The 12,500-nt window shown below is 45.6% G+C and overlaps 1 long non-coding RNA gene across 1 annotated transcript in view; it reads left to right on the top strand.

Annotated features, from left to right (window-relative positions):
* LOC119599045 overlaps nt 1–12,500 on the top strand; it is an 86,154-nt gene that overhangs the window by 22,277 nt on the left and 51,377 nt on the right. The window contains exon 2 of the long non-coding RNA XR_005231053.1: nt 405–1,159. This is a non-coding gene — a long non-coding RNA (uncharacterized LOC119599045). The remainder of the gene's footprint in view (nt 1–404; nt 1,160–12,500) is intronic.

Here is a 12,500-nt window from a genome sequence, read left to right as displayed (position 1 = left end):
GTCATCATTACGTCATTATTGCGATTATTGTTTTTTCCTTTTTATCTTTATCTCCTTGACTCCTTTCCCAGGGTGGACTATTGTAGCAAGTTACATATATTTAATTGTTCCTTGGGTGGGAGGAAACGTTTCTTTGGGATACAAGTGTATGATTTTTTTTAAATTGTATTTTTTATTTATATATTTATCAAGTTGAAGTGTATGATTTTCTTTTAATTACGTTATTTTTTGTTTTATGTTGTGGGAAGTTACAGATATTTATTTATTCTTTAGGTGGGAGGAAAATTTTTGGGATTCAGGTGTATGATTAAAAAAAAATATATATTTATTTTTTTTTTTATATAAAATTCTACGTGTATTTGTAATTGCTTTGTAATATATATGTATTTCTTTCCTTTTTCCAGAAGGCTATGGTTATGAACTATGAAGAGGATATTGTAAAATTATTTTTAAAAAATTGATATTCCGTGAAAAAAAAAAAACAATAATAAATAGCTCTACAGTGAGTTTACGTGTTTTTATTGTAATTAGTGTTATTATTTTGAAAACTGGAGCATGTGATTTGCAAGTGAAAAATACGTAACAAGAAAAAGAAAGAGAGAAAAAAGCAGAAAGAAACAAAATCAGTTACTCTAAAATAGACGCAATAAAAAAAAAAATGAAGAAAAAATAAAATGAAAAATTGTAGAAATGCGCGAAGGGAGAGAGACAGCCGGTGGAGAAAAGCGCATAAAAGAACAATAGATAACAAATAATAATATGAATAAATAAGCGAACACCTAAAAGAAAATAATAATATAAAAAATACACGACTTTAACACACACACACACAAAAAAGAAATATATATATATTTATACAAATCTCCCGTCAATATAGTGAGGATAACGTGCCCAAGGCAAATATGAAAATCGAAAATATAGGCCAATGATAATCTTAGTGTAAATAGATAATCTAGAAAAATAAATAATAAAAAAAATAAATAAAAATAAAAATCCAAGACGATGAGGGTAACGAATGCCATCATCTGGACGATCTGCATCAGCATCATCGTCTTCATCTGCGTGCTGTGGTTCGTCATTTGCTACATAGGCCTATGCAAGCTACGGAGGCGGAAGAAGAAGGAGCTGCTGCCGGTCTTCAGCCTCCACGGCCATCAAGGTAGGCCTACTCTCCTGGTGGGGGTGGGGGGGAAGGGGGAGGGGGAGGGGGGAGATATAGGGGAAGGGAGAAGGGAGGGAGGGGGGAAATATAGGGGAAGGGAGAGGAAAGAGGGGAGGGAGAAGTTGAGAGGAGGGGGAAGGGAAGGGGGAGGGAGGAATGGGGAGGAGATTGGGGGGGGGGAAGGGAGGGGGGGATGCTGAGTAGGTGCGAGAGAGAGAGAGAGGGAGAGAGAGAGAGAGAGAAAGAAGAGAGAGAGAGAGAGAGAGAGAGAGAGAGAGAGAGCGCATGTGTGTGTGTATGTATGTGCGTGCGTGTTTGTATATTTGGTATGTCCACATGAATGCAATGCGGTTAACCTCTGCTTGCTCCGATTGACGCAAGCAGGATGTCGAATATCTTCCGAGTAGATTAATGCTCCGTGTTTTCTTTTCATTGTTTCTCATAATCGCGTCGTGACCTCGCCCCGTCTCTCCCAGGGCGGGTGCTGGGTCAGAGGTCAAGGAGGGCAGGATGATGCAATGCAGAGGTGTCGAGGGGGAAGTTGCCAGGGTTGAAAGGAATATTGCTCGGCTGGCATTCGCGTGTTGACAACGGGGGGTGCTGGAAGGGGGGAAGATGGTGGGGGGGGAACGAGCGGGAGGAGGGAAGAGGGGGGAGGAGGAGAGAGGAAGAAGTAGGGGGAAGGAGGGAAGAGGGGGGAGGAGGAGGGGGAGAAGGAGGAGATGCAGGAAGGAGAAAAAGGGGGAGAAGGAGGGAGGAGGTGGAGGAGGAAAAGGAAGATGAGGAGGAAGAAAGAGAGAAAGAGGAGGAAAAGGAGGAGGTGGAGGAGGAGGGAAGAGGGAAGAGGAGGAGGAAGGAGGAGGAGATGGAGAATAAAAGGAACAAAAAGAAAAAGAAGAAATATTAACAACAACAATAGTAATAATAATAATAATAATATATAATAATAATAATAATAATAATAATAATAATAATAATAATAATAATAATGAGGAGGAGAAGATGATGACCAATCAAGTATTAAAAAAAAAAAAAAAAAAATAGAGAACATACGATCCGTTATTACGAAAGCGTTAGTCACCCATGTTTATAGAAACATTTTCATTGACGATCTAAAAAAAAAAATCGCTTTGGTCTCCAATAGGATAAGCCTATATTAATTCTTAAAAAAAGAAAGAGAGAGAGGGAGAGAGAGAGCGAGAGAGAGAGAGAGAGAGAGCGAGAGAAAGAGAGAGAGAGAGAGAGAGAGAGAGAGAGAGGGAGAGAGCGAGCGAGAGAGAGAGAGAGAGAGAGAGAGAGAGAGAGAGAGAGAGAGAGAGAGAGAGAGAGAGAGAGAGAGAGAGAGAGAGAGAGAAAATGCTGAACCTCATTCCAATATCAGTGGTGGTCCGCCAAGAAGTAATCATTCCCCCCCTACCGTTTCTCATGCCCGTATTGAATTCTCTTGCTATTACCATTTCCCTTGCCCCTGCCATTCACTTCTACCATTGCCTCTGTCTCTGCTTTTTCTTTCTTCTTCTCCTCCTTCTCTTCCTCCTCTTCCTTCTCGTCTTTATCCTCCTTCGATTCCTCCTATTTCTCCTCCTCCTCCTCCTCCTTTTCTTCTTTCTCCTTCCTTCCTCTTCCTCCTTCTCCTCCTCCTCCTCCTCCCCCCCCCTCCCCCATTCCCCCTCTCCTCCGTTATAGCCCCTGTCCCTAGATCCCCCCTCCCCCCTCCCCCCTCCCCCTATCTTTATCTACACCCCCGCCTTCCACGGATGCAGCCAAGCGAAAGGGGAACAAAGAAAAAAAAAGAAAAAAGAAAAAAAAGAAAAAGAAAAAAGAAAAAAAAGATATTTGGATTGTATTTCCATACAAATGGCGCCCATGCCAGCCCTCTCGATGGCCGTTGCGAGGAGGAAGTGGAGTGCTCAGGAGTTTGGAGTTGGAGGAGGGAAGGAGGGGGGTGGGGGAGGGGGGGAAGGGAGGGGGGAGGGAGAGGTAAAGGGTAATATTTACTTTTTTTTTCTTCTCTACATTCACCTCCAACGCCTCCCCCCCTCCTCCCTCTCCATCTCCCCCTCCCTCTCCCTCTCCATCTACCCCTCCCTCTCCCCCATCTCCCCCTCCCTCTCCACCTCTCCTTCCACCTCCCTTCCCCTCCTCCATCTATCCCCCCCTCCCCCTCCCCTTCCCCTCCCCCTCCTCTCACGGATCGCTGCCTTCCGTCCCGAGCGAAGGCGCTGCGTAAGATAGCGCCTTTTAACAGCCTCTTCGTTTGGCGCCCCGAAGATGCTGCTACTTGCTGTCGACGGGAGATGAGATGCTGGGATAAGGCGGGACGTTATTTGTGGGTCATTTGCATATTCCTTTTTTTTTTTTTTTTTTTTTTTTTTTTTTTTTTTTTTTTATCAATAGATGTATCGCCGGAGGGCCATTTTGTGCATTGGGTTTAAATAATATGTTTTTCTTTTCTTTATAAGGATTAATTTTGTTTGTATTATTAATTTCTTTCTTTATTATTATGTATATACCTAACCCCCCCCCCCCTCTCCATCAAACGCACCCATCCCCTCCAGAAGGATTTACTAATATCTTTATTCATATATTATTATGTATATACCTAACCTCCCCCCCCTCTCCATCAACCGCACCCCCCCCCCCCCCAGAAGCGTGAAGGGGTACGAGAGTGGGCGTGGTGGCATCGTGGGCGCCCCTGTGCACGCCCTCGCCCACCCGATAACCATCAAGGTCGTGGCGATACAAGCCTCTCCTTCCCCTCCCCGTTTCCCTCTCCCTCTCCCCTTCTCCTCTCCTCCCTCTCTCCCCCTTTTCTCTTCCCCTTTCCTCCTCTCCTCCCCTCCCTCTCTCCCTTTCCCCCTCTCCTCCCTGTATTTCTCTCCACTTCTTCCCTCCCCTCCCTCTCTCTCCCCTTCACCCTCTCTCTCTCTCTCTCTCTCTCTCTCTCTCTCTCTCTCTCTCTCTCTCTCTCTCTCTCTCCCCCTCCTCTCTCTCCCTCTCTCTCTCTCTCTCTCTCCCCTCCCCCTCCCCCCTCCCCCATGTTTCTCCTTCTTGAGCCGCCCTTTCCTTGTCCGAGACCCTCCCTATGTCCCCTCCCCCCTCCTCCCCCCTACTTCTCTCCCTTTGCATTCCCCATCCCTCCCCTCCCCTCCCTTTGCATTCCCCATCCCCCTCCCCTCCCTCTGCATTCCCCACTCCCTCCCCCTCCCTCCCTTTGCATTCCCCATCCCTCCCCTCCCCTCCCTTTGCATTCCCCATCCCTCCCCTCCCCTCCCTTTGCATTCCCCATCCCTCCCCTCCCCTCCCTTTGCATTCCCCATCCCTCCCCTCCCCTCCCTTTGCATTCCCCCCTCCCTCCCCCCCTTCACTCCCTCCTTCCCTCCCCCCTTTTCCCCTCCCCTGATCCCCCCCCCTTTCACCCCCCTTCCTTCCCTTTTCCCCCTCCCCTCACCCTCCCTCCCCCTCCCCCTCCCCCCCTCCCTCCCCCTCCCCCTTTTAACCCGGGGGGGGTGGTGGGGGGGAGGGGGGAGAGGGGGGGGGGAGTTTTATACGGTCACTGATCAAAAAAAAAAATAATAAATAAAGAAAATGTATGGGAGGCGAGATGGGTGGCAAAGTCTATTTTTAGAAGTTAAGGAACAAAGGATAGATTTTCTTTTTCTTTTTTAGCTAATGAAAAGGTTGAAGGAATATGAAAGGTGAGAGAGAGAGAAGGAGGGAGGGAGAGGGAGAGGAGAGAGAGAGAGAGAGAGAAAGAGGGGAGAGAGAGAGAGGGAGAGAGGTAGGGAGAGGGAGAGGGAGATGTAGAGAATGGAAGAGAGAGAGGGAAGAGAAGAGGAAAAATTGGGGAATGAAAAGGGAATGGGAGGGGAAAGGGGGTAGAGAAGAGAGGAAAAGAAAGAGAGACGAAGAAAGAAAGAACAGAGAACGAGACAGAGAGTCAGACAAAACAACAGCGAAAGAAAAAAAAGAAAGAAAAAAAAAATCCACGATCCACCGGTCAAGCGCCTTGTTTTCGGTCAACTGGATCTCCGTCAAGGGGGGGGGGCGTGTGGGCGGGGGATGGCGGGGGGGAGGTGGAAAGGCGATGATATTCGTTAATTAAGTCGGTTGAAGTTCTGTTATTCGTCTCTCTCTCTCTCTCTCTCTCTCTTTTTTAGGTTTCGTTTGTATTTTTTTTTTTTTTGTCATTTTTCTTTTTTAATTGTTTTCCTCTTTCTCTCTTTCTCTTGATCTCTTGTCTTCTCTTTCCTGCTCCTGTTCTCTTGTTCTCTGTCTTTCTCTTCTCTCTCTCTCTGCTTTTCTCTCTCTCTCTCTCTCTCTCTCTCTCTCTCTCTCTCTCTCTCTCTCTCTCTCTCTCTCTCTCTCTCTCTCTCTCTCTCTCTCTCTCTCTCTCTCTCTCTCTCCATCACCCATACCCCATCTCCCTCTTTCCTCCCCCTCCCCCTCCCTCCCTCCTTCTACCCCTCCTCCTCCCTCTCCCTCCCCTACCCCGCAACCCTCCCCCCCCACCCCCCACCCCTCTTACAGTCACGTACAGATCGCAATTAAAACGAAACGCGGTCGCAACGAACATGAAATTCTTCTCACGATCGCCTAAGAACTCGGTTTTGCGTCCACAGCCAGGCGGTCATGCGGATAGATAGATAGTTTGGTCGATAGATAGGCGAGAGGTGGATGGCGGGTGGTGGGTCGGTCGGCAGATAGTGGGTTGATAGATAGTTGGATGGTAGATCGTTGGGTGAAGAGATGGATGGTTGATGGTTGGTTCGGTCGATAGATAATTGGGGGATAGATCGTTGATAGATAGTTGGTTAGTAGATGGATGGTGAATAGATAGTTGGTCGATAGATATTTGGTCAGTAGGAGGATAGATTGATAGATAGTTGGACAATAGATTGTTGATTCGTATAGATATAGCTAGTTGACAGAAAATTACCCAATAGATATTTGGTTGATGTGAATAGTAAGTAGATATTTGCTCAATGGATAGTCAGTAGGTGGCCGATAGATAGAAGGTTGGTCGATAGATTATTACTCATGAGATCGATTCGCCATGAGCGTCACGCGACAGACAGGCGATCGGAATTTAATTGGCCTATTTGCATTTTTAAAAATTTATTGATTTGTTGAATTAAGGTCGTGGTGTTTTTTTTGTTTTTTCATTTTTGTTTTCTTTTTATGTTTGCATTTGTTTGATTTACTCATCTTTGTTGATTCTATGTTTTTCGTTGACCGTTAAATACTTCACTGTTCAATGTTTATATTTTGGATTTTCATATTTTTTTCTTTCCTTTTTTCTTTTTTTTCGTTTCTTTTCCTTTTTGTTTTGGTTTTTTCTTTCTATTTCTCTTCCTATTTCCTTTTGTTTCTTCGTTTTCTTCTTTTTCTTTTTCTTTTTCTTCCCGTCACGCGTGCTGGAAAATCGTCTCCCATACGACATTCTCGATGTGTAAACACGCGGAACTATTTGAATGTATGTGTTGTGTGTGTGCGTCTGCCTGTGTATGTGCGTTTTGTAGTCGATTGTGTGTGTGCGTCTGTCTGTGTATGTGCATTTTGTAGTCGATTGTGTGTGTGCGTCTGTCTGTGTATGTGCGTTTTGTAGTCGATTGTGTGTGTGCGCCTGCCTGTGTATGTGCGTTTTGTAGTCGATTGTGTATGTGTGTGTATGCGTCTGCCTGTGTATGTGCGTTTTGTAGTCGATTGTGTGTGTGTGTGTGAGCGTCTGCCTGTGTGTGTGCGTTTTGTAGTCGATTATGTGTGTGTGTGAGCGTCTGCCTGTGTGTGTGCGTTTTGTAGTCGATTGTGTATGTGTGTGTGTGCGTCTGCCTGTGTATGTGCGTTTTGTAGTCGATTGTGTATGTGTGTTGTGTGTGTGTGTGTGTGTGTGTGTGTGTGTGTGTGTGTGCTGTGTGTGTGTGTGTGTGGTGTGTGTGTGTGTGTGTGTGTGTGTGTGTGTGTGTGTGTGTGTGTGTGTGTGCGTGTGACATATTAAAAAAAATAATGGGGGCTACATGCTTAAAAGCTATGATGGGATTACATGCTTAAAAAAAAAAAAAAAAAAAAAAAAAAAAAAAAAAATTGTCGTGTGCCCAGCAGCCATAACATCATTTATCCCCCCCCCCCGCTCTTTTATCTATTTTTTTTTTTTTTTCTTTTTTTTTCTCTTAAGACCATGAAGTTTTTGAAGTTCCTTTCCGGTCCAGAAATCTCGCGGGTCAGGCCACTTCCACTGACGATGTGACTAACGAGAGCGCTGGCCCTTGTTCGGACTCGCGGCGGGGGCCATAAAACGAGCGCTTTGTGGCCGTCGCGGATTCTGGCCAATGCGGGGAATGCAGGAGTTGAGATGGGGAGGCGGGTGGGGAGGGGAAGGGGATAGGGGAGGGGAGGGGAAGGAAGGAGAGGGGAGGGGGAAGGAAGGGAAGGGAGGGAGGGAGGGAGGGGACGCGGTTAATAGCACGTCGGGTGGGGGAAAAACAGTATCCGGTAAAAAATAAAAAGCACGTCGGGTGAAACAAGTACGTTCAAAGAAAGTCCGTCGAATAAAAAAAAAGTACCTCGGTTGGCAAAACTACGCCGAAGTACGCCTGTGCCTTAAAAATATTGGATAAAAAAGGAGTATGTCGGTAGAAGAAAGAACGTTTAAAAAAAAAAGTGCGTCAGTTTAAAAAAAATGTTAGGAAAAAGTACGTCGGATTAAAAATTGGGTAAACAAGGGTATATCTATCGGTACGTTAATAAAGGTCATTGGTATATTTAAAAAAAGGTATATTGGTCTATAAGACTAAGTAAAAAACATATCTGAGATAGAATAGTATATAGGCCTATTGGTATTACGTTGGAAAAGTTCGATGATGTATTAAAACGCGTAGAAAGTACTGGACGTCGGTTGACAAAAATAGATTTTAAAGAAATGAAAAGGTATTCGGTAGGGGAAAGTACATAAAAAAAATAGATATCAGTTCATGAAAACGTTTCAATAACGAAGTACATCGGTTGAGAAATTGATACATTAAGAAGTACAATCTTTGTATAAAAAAAAAAAAAAAGTGTGCCGAAACAATGCAGAGAAAAAAACATAGATGTGTTTTGTTATCATATATGTATGTGTTTTTAAGCCTATTTATCATGCATACATATATGCATATAACCCCTATGTATATGTAATGTACGTAGATATGTGTTACCAGTAACTATTCATGTGCGTTTACACACGACAGACCCCCTGGCATGAAAGGAATATGTCTAGACGTATTACAAACCCGCAGAATACGAAAGGTATGACTTAATCGCATATGAGTGATACGCACGTAGCCACAACAGATATGGTAATCAGATTTTGAGAATAATAATGATCTTGAAGAATGGCACGGTCCGGTCGGTAATCAGAATAAGCGAAAAAAAAAAATGGTGAAAAGAAGAAGGAGGAGGAGGTGAGGGGGAAGGGGGAGGAGGAAGGGGAGGAGGAGGTGAAGGTGGGGGTGGAGGAGGTGGAGGAGGGGAAGGAGAGGGAGGAAGAGAAGGAGGAGGAGAGGGGGGAAGAGAGGGAGAAGGAGAGGGAGGAGAAGAAGAAGAAAAAAGAAGAAAAAAAGAAGAAGAAAAAAAGAAAAACGAGAAGGAGAAGGAGAATGAAAAGAAGAAGAGGAAGAAGAAGGAGATGGAGGAAAGAAAATACCCTGGCGTCATTTTCTCAACGCATCGGTAAATTTAAGTATGTGAGTTAGCGGGGCTGGAATATTCTCGCGTTTTCTCTTCCATCTCCCCCTTTCGTCCTCTTTTGTTTTGATTCCCTTTTTTTTAAGTCTTTTCCCTCTCGTCTCTTCTTTTCTTCTGATTTTTTTTTCTTGATTGATTGTTTCTCGTTCCTCTTCGCACTCCCTTCTGTTCTCTTTTCTTTGTCCTTCATTTTCTCTTTACCCTTCTCTTTTCCCCTCCCTCCCCCCCCCCTCAAACCCCTACCCCTTCCCCCCCTTTTTCTCCCTCCTTCCTCTTTCCCCTTCCCCCTTTCCCCCGTTTCTCCCCCCCCCCCCCTTTTCCTCTTCCCCTTCCCCCCTTTCCTTCCCTTTTTTCCTCCCCTTTTTTCTACCCTTTTTCCATCGCCCTCTTCCCTTTTTCCCCCCCCCTTCCCCTTTTTCCCCCCCTTCCCCCCCCCTTCCCTTTTTTCCCCTTCTTCTCCCCCTCCCCTTCCTCATTCTCTTCCCCTTCCCCTCCCCCTTCCTCATTCTCTTCCCCTTCCCCTCCCCCTTCCTCATTCTCTTCCCCCCCCCTTCCCTTTTTTCCCCCTTTTCCCCCTTTCCCCTTTTCTCCCCCCCCCCCCCTTTCCCTTTTTTTCCCCTTCCCCCCCCCTTTTTCTTCCCCTCCCCCTTCCCTTTCCCCCTTCCCCCCCCCTTTCCCCCTTTCCCCTTTTTCTCCCCTCCCCTTCCCTTTCTTTCCCCCCTTCCCCTTCCCTTTTTCAATTAAAACCGTCTAAATAATTTCCCCCGGTCTTTCTATTTTTTCCCCCCACCTCCCGGCCCCCCCATTTTTAAACCTTCCCCCCGGGGCCCTGAGGTTCCTTGGCATTTTGGTTCGGTGGTTATTCCTTGTTTGGGGGGGTTTTGGGGGGGGGGGGGGGGGGGGAGGGGGGGGGGGGGAGGGAGGGGAGGGGGGGGAAAAAGGGGGAGAGGGGGGGAGGGGGGGGGGGGGGAAAGGGGGGGGGAAAAGGGGGGAAAAACGAGGGTGGAGGGAGAAAAGGGGAATTTTAGGGGGGGGGGGGAAAAAAAAAAAAAAAAAGGGGGGGGGGGGGGGGGGGGGGGGGGGGGGAAAAAAAGGGGGGGGGGGGGGGGGGGGGGGGGGGGGGGAAAAAAAATTCCCCCCCCCTGGGGGGGTTTTTTGGGGGGGGGGGGAAAAAAAAAAATAAAAAGGGGGGGGGTTTTTTTTTTTTTTTGGGGGGGGGGGGGGGGGGGGGGGGGGGGGGAAAAAGGGGGGGGGGGGGGGGGGAAAAAAAAAAAAACCCCCCCTTTTTCCCCCAAAAAAGGGGGGAAAAAAAATTAAAGGGAAAAAAAGCAAAAAAAAAAATGAGGAGGAAAAGGGGGAGAGGGAAGAAGAAGGGGGGAAAAAGGGGGGAGAAAGGGGGGGGAAAAAAGGGGGGCAAGGAGAGAGAGAAGGGGGGGAAAAAAGGGGGAAAAGGGGGGGGGGGGGGGGGGGGAAAAAAAAACTGGTCATATCAAAAGAAGGAAGTCATGAAGGGTTTTAAACAAACCAAAGGGTTTTTTTAAATGGTTTTAAAAAAAAAAAAATTTTTTTTGCTTGGGCCTGGGGAGGGAGAGAAGGGAGGGGGGAAGAAGGGAGAGGGGGGGGAAAAAGGGGGGAGGGGGAGAGGGGGGAAAAAAGGGAGAGGGGGAAAAAAGGAAAAAAGGGGGGGGGGGGGAAAAGAAAAGGGGGGGAGAAAAAAAGGGGGGGGGGGGGAAAAAAAAAAAAGGGGGGGGGGGGGGGGAAAAATAAGGGGGGGGATGGACCAAAGGGGGGGAAAAAGGAAAAGGGGGGAAAAAAAAAAAAGGGCAAACAAAAGGGGGGGAAGCAAAACAAAACAAAAGAAAAGAAAACAATCCGGGGGGAAAAAAAAGGGAAAAAAAAAAAGGAAGAGAAAAAATTTAAAAAAACAAACTTCTATTCATCAGCTGAGCTATCTTTTAATCACGCGCATAATCAAGATCGAAATTACCTGATTCAGCCATTGATTGTGTCATTAATCGGGAAATTGGTTTAAAGAAGAGAGATTAGGAGCTGTGGTTGCTTCATTTGGAAATGGGGAAGCGCCGTGACTATTATTTCCCCCCTTCCTTTTGTTTTTTTTTTTTTTTTTTTCTCGTTTGATTGACTTGGTCTTTTTTTTTTTAAAAAGGAAAAAAAAGTACGGGGGGCAGATTAAAAAAAACTAGGCTGAGGTTTATCTATGTCTTTTTCCCCCCCCTCTGTCTTTTTCTCTCTCCTCCCTTTCCCCCCCCTCTCTCTCTCTCCTCCCTTTTCTCTCTCTCTCCCTCTCTCTCTCCTTTTCCTCCTCCTCCCTCATTCTCTCCTCTCCCTCTCTCTCTCTGTTTCCTCCTTCTCCTCCCCTCCCTCCTCCTCTCTTTCCCCATCTTCCCTTCCCCTCCCCACCCCCTTGTCTCCTCCTCTCTCTCCTCCTCTCTTCCTCTCTTTCTTTCTTTCTCTCCCTCTGAGTGAGAGAATGAGAGAGAGAGAGAGAGAAAAGAGAGAGCGAATGAGAAAGAGAAAGAGAAAGAGAGAGAGAGAGATCCCCTCACCTACTTATATGGGAGGAGCATATGATCTTTTCATGTTAACATTATCCGGCATGGCTCGTAAAATGTACATGCAAAGTTTATGGTATTTGCTCTATCGACATCGCCTGGTCCGTTTCTTTTGTTCTTTGTTTTGTTGTTTTTTGTTTCCTTTCTTTTCTTCTTTTCTTTCTTTCTTTCTTTTCTTTCTTTTCTTTTCTTTTCTCTTTTCTTTTCTTTCTTTTTTCTTTCTTTCTTTATTTTTTTTTTATAATGGTAATGCCTACGTTTTATTTATTTATTTATGTACTTTTTGTTAATGTCTGTTTTTTCTTTTTATTCTTCTTGTGTTTGAGATTTTTTTTTTAAATAAATTCTTGCGTTTTTTTTTTCTCTTTTTATTCGTATTTCCCTTTCTTGATTCTGTGGATTTTCATACCGGATAGTTTTTTTTTCCCATAATATACTATGAAAATCAAACACAGAATTATGAAACTTTTTAATAATTCAGCTAAAGATTTTCTTTTAAAATTATTAAAAGGCTTCGCTCAGGGGAACGCCCCAGCTTATAAATATTAAAGAAAGAACCAGTTTGTCGCTTTGACTTGACTGCTTTTCATAAATATGGCGCGATATTCAAATTCGTCGTGTTTAATTGCGCGTGTTCCCGGTGAAGTTCAGAGTATTGGTGCTAAGAAATTGCTGATGAAAAGAGGGGGAGGAAGGTGGAGATAATTGATAAGATAAGGAGTGGGATGATATGAGGAGGATGAAGAGAGAGAAAATGTAAAATAGGAAATACCAAAATTTTAACATACGCACCACAGCCTTACATGCACATCAACCCGCACAAAACGCACACCAAAGCGAAATCCCCGCGCACCGGGACGCCCAACCCCCACGACGCAACGCCAAGCACAAACCCCGCACACCCCAAACCCCAAAACGCACACGCACACCACACGCCCACAAACCCCACAACACACCAACCCACACACACACACAAAACACCAACACACACAAAACAACACCAACACACACACACACACACACACCACAAAAAAAACCCGATA

The sequence above is a fragment of the Penaeus monodon genome, chromosome 42, assembly GCF_015228065.2.
Source record: "Penaeus monodon isolate SGIC_2016 chromosome 42, NSTDA_Pmon_1, whole genome shotgun sequence".
NCBI lineage: Eukaryota > Metazoa > Arthropoda > Malacostraca > Decapoda > Penaeidae > Penaeus > Penaeus monodon.
This window is presented reverse-complemented; position numbering and strand designations above follow the sequence as displayed.